This window comes from Cebus imitator, unplaced genomic scaffold (assembly GCF_001604975.1).
Source record: "Cebus imitator isolate Cc_AM_T3 unplaced genomic scaffold, Cebus_imitator-1.0 Scaffold207, whole genome shotgun sequence".
NCBI lineage: Eukaryota > Metazoa > Chordata > Mammalia > Primates > Cebidae > Cebus > Cebus imitator.
The window spans coordinates 440,100-446,072 of NW_016107522.1; positions in this window are offsets into that span (position 1 = coordinate 440,100).

The window sequence follows — 5,973 nt, forward strand, 5'->3', positions numbered from 1 at the left end:
CAATTCTCCTGCCTCAACCTCCTGAGTAACTGGGATTACAGGCACGCGCCACCATGCCCAGCTAATTTTTTGTAGCTTTAGTAGAGACGAGGTTTCACCGTGTTGACCAGGATGGTCTCGATCTCTTGACCTCGTGATCCACCCGCCTCGGCCTCCCAAAGTGCTGGGATTACAGGCGTGAGCCACCGCGCCCGGCCGAAAGATACTTCTTAAGCGACAAAACCAAATGCCCAGCTCCCATGTTTCCGGGGGAACCAGGCACGCCACTGTATAAAAAAGCGCAACTGACGAGCTACCTTTACAGGCGTTAGGATGAAGGGGTGATACAAACTATTTAGGGAATCTCTTCGGAGGAAATTTTTAAACAGACAAAACAAAACAAAAAACCCTAGCCCTGCCTAAAGACAGATGTTTCTAGCTGGGCAGCGGCGTGCAGCTCATCTTTGGAAGCAGCCCAGATGTCACACTGAGGGTTGGAAGCTGGGCGGCCTGATGTGCAAACGTGGTGCTACTCCAGTCTTGGCAGCAGAGAAAGATGATCTGCAAACGAGGCTGCGAAGCAGCAACCCATAAATAAACTGAGGGTGCCGTTCAGAAAGGTGAGTTGATAATATCCTGCAGTTCCGGCTGCAGAAATAAGCTGGGAAAAGACACCTGTTCCTAAGTAGTTCCTAAGTCGTTTGCAGTTATTACTTTTTCTTTCTTTCTTTCTTTTTTGAGATGGAGTTTCGCTCTTGTTGCCCAGGCTGGAGTTCAGAGGTGGGACCTCAGCTCACTGCAACCTCCGCCTCCCATGTTCAAGCAATTCTCCTGCCTCAGCCTCCCAAGTAGCTGGGATTACAGGCATGCACCACCACGCCCAGCTAATTTTGCAATTTTAATAGAGACGGGTTTCACCATGTTGCTCAGGCTGGTCTAGAACTCTTGACCTCAGGTTATCTGCCTGCCTCCAGTTGTTACTTCTTGTTGCAAGTGTGTCTCAGCTGATTCTGCTTAACTGTAATTTGATGGTTGATTAAGCATAAGTATGGGTGATTTCTTGGCTCATCTGCCCATAAAGAAAGGCTTTCCACTATTACAGAGGCGTAGGCATGTTGGGGCCGTGCACCAGAAATCCGCTACTGGACTGTTAATTGAATATTGGGGTCCTGTAGGAACCAAAGACGATGAAAAGTAGAGAGCATTACACCAGAGGCCCCTGCTCTCCAAGAGGAGACTTCATTCCTGCCTTTTAGCCCCAAAGCCTCCCTGCATATGCTAGCTGAGCACACATGGATCTGTTTGCCAAACCAGGACTCTGCCTCATCCCAGCGTACCTCATCCCTGGGCCAGGGCAAGCTCAGTGACAGCTGGTAGGGGCTGTGGGCATGGCTCAGCCCCGCTAGAGATGCAGAGGAGATGCAGTGCAGCCAGGAGGGCAGAGTCACAGGAAAGAGCTGGCAATCATACGTTCACATACTCATCCACTTTTTCATTCAAGAGTATTTATGCTGCATGGGCACTGGAAGCACTGCGGGGAGCAGGAAGACATGGGCCTGGCTCTCATGGAGTTTAGCTGGGGGTGAAGGATGGACAGGGAACAAATAAATAAAAAATGTACACAAGATTTTAGACAGGGGTAAGTGTCACAAAGGAAAGGACAGTGGTGGTGGCTGCTTTAGAGTGAAGAGTGAGGGAAAGCTTCTGAGCAGGTGATGTTCGAGCTAAGCCGGAATGAGGGAAAGAGCCTGCAACCATCTGCAGGAAAAGCCTTCCGGCAGAAGAACAGCAAGTGCAACAGCCCTGAGGTGGCATGAGCTTGGGGTATGCAAGGTCAGAAAGAAGACCAGGGGGTCTGGAAAACAGGGAGGTGGCAGGTGGAGGGGCATGGGAATAAAGGAGAGGGCCCAGGGCAGAGTAGAGGGCCACAGCAAAAGTGGGGTTCCACCCTTAGAGAGTTCAAAGCAAAGATGGACACAACGCTCTAGCATCAGCATGAGTGAATCTCAGAAATACTGTCTGAATGAAAAAAGAGCAGCTTCTCCATCTATAGCAAGTTCTAGATTAGGCAACATTTGTCTGTGGTAGAAGAATAGAAGAATTCACAATGGTGGCTGCTTCAGGCTGGTCTGTTGCACCCCAGACTGCCCTGGGGCGGCAGGACAGGGCTTGGCTAGGAAGGAACGTGAGGGAGCTTCTGGGGTAATGTGCAATGTTTTAGTCGGAGTTTGGATTACACAAGTGTATATGCCTTTATTAAAGCTCATGGAATGGGCCAGGTGCGGTGGCTCACACCTGTAATCCCAGCACTGTGGGAGGCTGAGGCGGGCCAATCACGAGGTCAGGAGATCGAGACCATCCTAATATGGTGAAACTCTGTCTCTACTAAAATACAAAAAATTAGCCAGGCATGGTGGCAGGTGTCTGTAGTCCCAGGTACTCGGGAGGCTAAGGCAGGGGAATCACTTGAACTGGAAGGCAGAGGTTGCAGTGAGCCGAAGATTGCGCCACTGCACTACAGCCTGGGCGACAGAGTGAGACCATCCCGAAAAAAATTTTTAAATCATGGAATATATGGTCAGGATTCGCACATTACATTGTATGTAAATTTTGCCTCAAAAGAAAAATACTGTAAACAGTACTGAACTCTAGTTAATGATGTACACGATGAAGTATTTAGGTAGAAAGGTACTGATGTCTACAGCTTACTTTGAAAACGTTGTTTAAATCAAGACAAGCCTGTGGTGGATCCCTGAAGTCCCAGTCAGTCTCTAGATATGGGGAGGCTGAGGAGGGAGGATCGCTTGAGGCCAGGAATTCTCAAGACCAGCCTGGGCAGCATTGCAACACTCTGCCTCTAGAAACTGAACTCAAGATGGGGAGGTGGGTAAAGGGATGGATAGAGAGGTGGTACAGTGAGTACCACAGTATCAACGGGAGAATCTAGGTGGTGGGCATCTGGGTTTTTGACTTCGATGAGTGCTTGAACTTTTTCACAGCAAAAGGAGGAAGTGTCCCTGGCTGCTGTGTGGCCGCTGTGTGAGGGACAGAGTGGCCAAAGGGACAGTCTGATTAGAGACTGTGGTGAGCATCAGGAGGGACTGATGCCTCAGGCCATGCGACAGTAGGGACCACGAGAAGGCGTCAAGTACAGGGTCTATTTTGCAACCAACAGGATTTGCTGGGGATCTGGATGTGTGGGCGTGGCTGGCGTGGGTGTGGTGATTGTGGGGCAGATGTGTGTGTGGCAGGTGTGAGTGTACAGGCATGGGAATCAAGAGCACTTGCAGGTGGCCTTGCTTTCCTGGATGTTGGTGGCAGTGGGACGGTCTGGGCAGGTCAGCGAGGGGTGACATTGCACTGGGCCCTCCCCAGGCATCCCAGGGGAGATGGTGGGTGGGGCGCTGTGAACCTGGAGCAGGGAAGAGAGGTCCATTCTCTGGCTTAGATGCAGAAGGCTTGGGGCAAACGGAATTTCAATTCTAGGGCTCCATGGAGACCCAGAGGTGTCTGTGCTAGTCGGGAGCCCTACAAGAGGTGGGACTGGCAGGAAGAGAGGAGGAAAGCAGGAGGGTATGAGGTGTCACAGAAGCTCCGAGGGAAAGCGCTCCCGGGAGGAGGTGCACCACTGCCCCGTGTGCACACAGCTGCGTGCAGAGGCCAAAGAGGCACCGGGGTTTGGGTCAAGAGCCAGTCCATGGGACTGAGGTGCCTGAGTCCAACTGCAGAGGGCCAGGCAGGGCCCCCGCGATGCCTCCCCCAGGAGCACCCCTCCCTGGGGTCTGTGCAGACGGCGGTCTCCAGAGTGCTGCACGCAGTGGCCCTGAGGGGAGAAAGCTCTGAAGGCGGGCAGAGAAGAGGCAGCAGTTGGAAGTGGGGAGGGGAAGGGAAGGGAAGGTGAGGACGCAGTGTCCATGCCCAGGTTTTATAGGATGGCATCACTGAGGGACCCTCAGAGAGTGGCTTGAATCTTAGTCTTCACTGGGGGACAGTTGGGCTCTGAGGCTGAGGCTGGGCCGCAGAGTGAAATAAGAGCTGTCCTAGAAGGTGAAGGAGGTGCAGCATCTCCGAGGTATGGACTCTCTGCTCTCTGGGGCTCAGGGCAGGTGGGTACCCCCTTTGCAGGGCAGGTCCCCAAGTTTCTCCACGCCCCCTACTCCAGGGGGCGGCTGCCTGAGCCAGCCCAGGGCCCAGTGCTTGTAAGAGCTGGGAGCCAGGGCAGAGAGAGGGGCTGGTCTTGGGCAGCATGAATAATCAACAGGAGAAGGCTGACGAGAACCCCAGGTCTCCAAGTGCCTCAAGGAGCCTCTTCCAATATCCAGAGCCACAGCCCTGTCCCCATGTGGCCGCACGGAATGGAGAAGGCCTTGCAGCGCTGAAGGAGTCTCAGGGTCTCCCCTCACAGCCCAGGTCCTGGGGCAGGAGCGCACGTGCTTCCCAGCAGGCTCTGTGAACCCTGCCCGTTTGTTTCAGGATGGCCTGGTGTGATGCGAGGCCACCCACCCGGCCACGCTACAAGGCCCCTGACCCAGATCTGGTCAAGGCCTGTCCCTTTCAGGGAAGTGGAAATGGACAAAACACGAGGCCTGCTGAGTAGCAGCACAAAGCTCGAAGCAGTCCTCCTTCAAGGCCAAAGCTAACTCGGGAAGTGGCTGTGAGAACCACCCCGGCCCCCTCCCCGCCCCCTCCCCAGCGGGATCAGGGAAGCACCTGCATGCCCAGAGACCCTCCCGGGCGGCTTCCTGGGCCATAGGAAGAATAGCGAGCAGCACGCCACCCTGGCACCCACAGGCTTCACAACACATGGAAAAATAAATGCCTCTTTTCAAAAATACAAGCATAGGCCAGGCGCTGTGGCTCACGCCTGTAATCCTAGCACTTTGGGAGGCCGAGGTGGGTATATCACCTGAGGTCAGGAGTTCAAGACCAGCCTGGCCATCATGGTGAAACCCCACCTTAAAAAAAAAAAAAAAGAAAGAAAAAAATAATACGAGCATAAAAGTTGTATTTTATGGGCGTGGTGGTGCAGGCCTGTGGACCTAGCTGTTCAGGAGGCTGAGTGGGAAGATCACTTGAGCCCAGGATTTCGAGGTGAGTTATGTTTGTGTCACTGCACTCCACCCTAGGCGGCAGAGCAACCTTCTGTCTCTAAAAATAATCATAAGGAATAAAAATAAAAGCATGAGCCTGCCCTCAGCACCGTCAATGGACACGACCTCTGCCCAGCACGAAATGGCCTTGCTTCTCCCTGTGCCGTGCAGCAGCTCAGTGAGAGAAGCTGGTGGGTGTTGGCCCACAATTCTCTCAACACTTGCAGAACAAACAAGAGACCAAGGGTTTCTTTCCAGTCTGAGGAGAACACAGAGCCCTTCTTGGAAGTCCGATTTGCTCAGGCGTGGAGACGGACCTCCGAACTTCACAATCTTCCAAAGTTGACCTGGCCTTGGAGTCTGGGAAGAAAAGGCCATCTCACTCTCGCCTTTGCTCAGGGACAGGCTTGATTCAACTCGCGGGCTTGGCCACCACATATTCAGGTACGTCACACGTTTACACCTCAACGTATTACACCCTTAGGTATCCTGCAAGAAGCCTCCTGCGCCCAGTGACCTCGGTTTCTCCCCTGCGGGGTCCCACCTCTCCCTGCCTCTCAGGGGATCTCTGCCACATACTGAGATTCACTTTGCTGCTTTTTTCCCACTGTGACCTTCCCACGGGAGCTTGTCCCAGTCTGTCCAGGGGAAAGAGCTGCTGCCCATTCCCAAGCCCAGCCTGTCCAGACGTAACCTCACCTGCAGAAGGCCCAGAATGCGTCACACTGTCCCCACTGTCCCCACACTGCCTGACTGAGGGAGCTGCTCCACAGCTGTTCCCTGACCCCGAATTAACAACATTAACATGACCACTCCAGGTACAGGGAATGGCAGGGTTGGCATGGCGCGGCGATCGGCAGGTGGAAAGGACCTCCCGGGGCCCCGTGCCCATCACAGGGTCTCT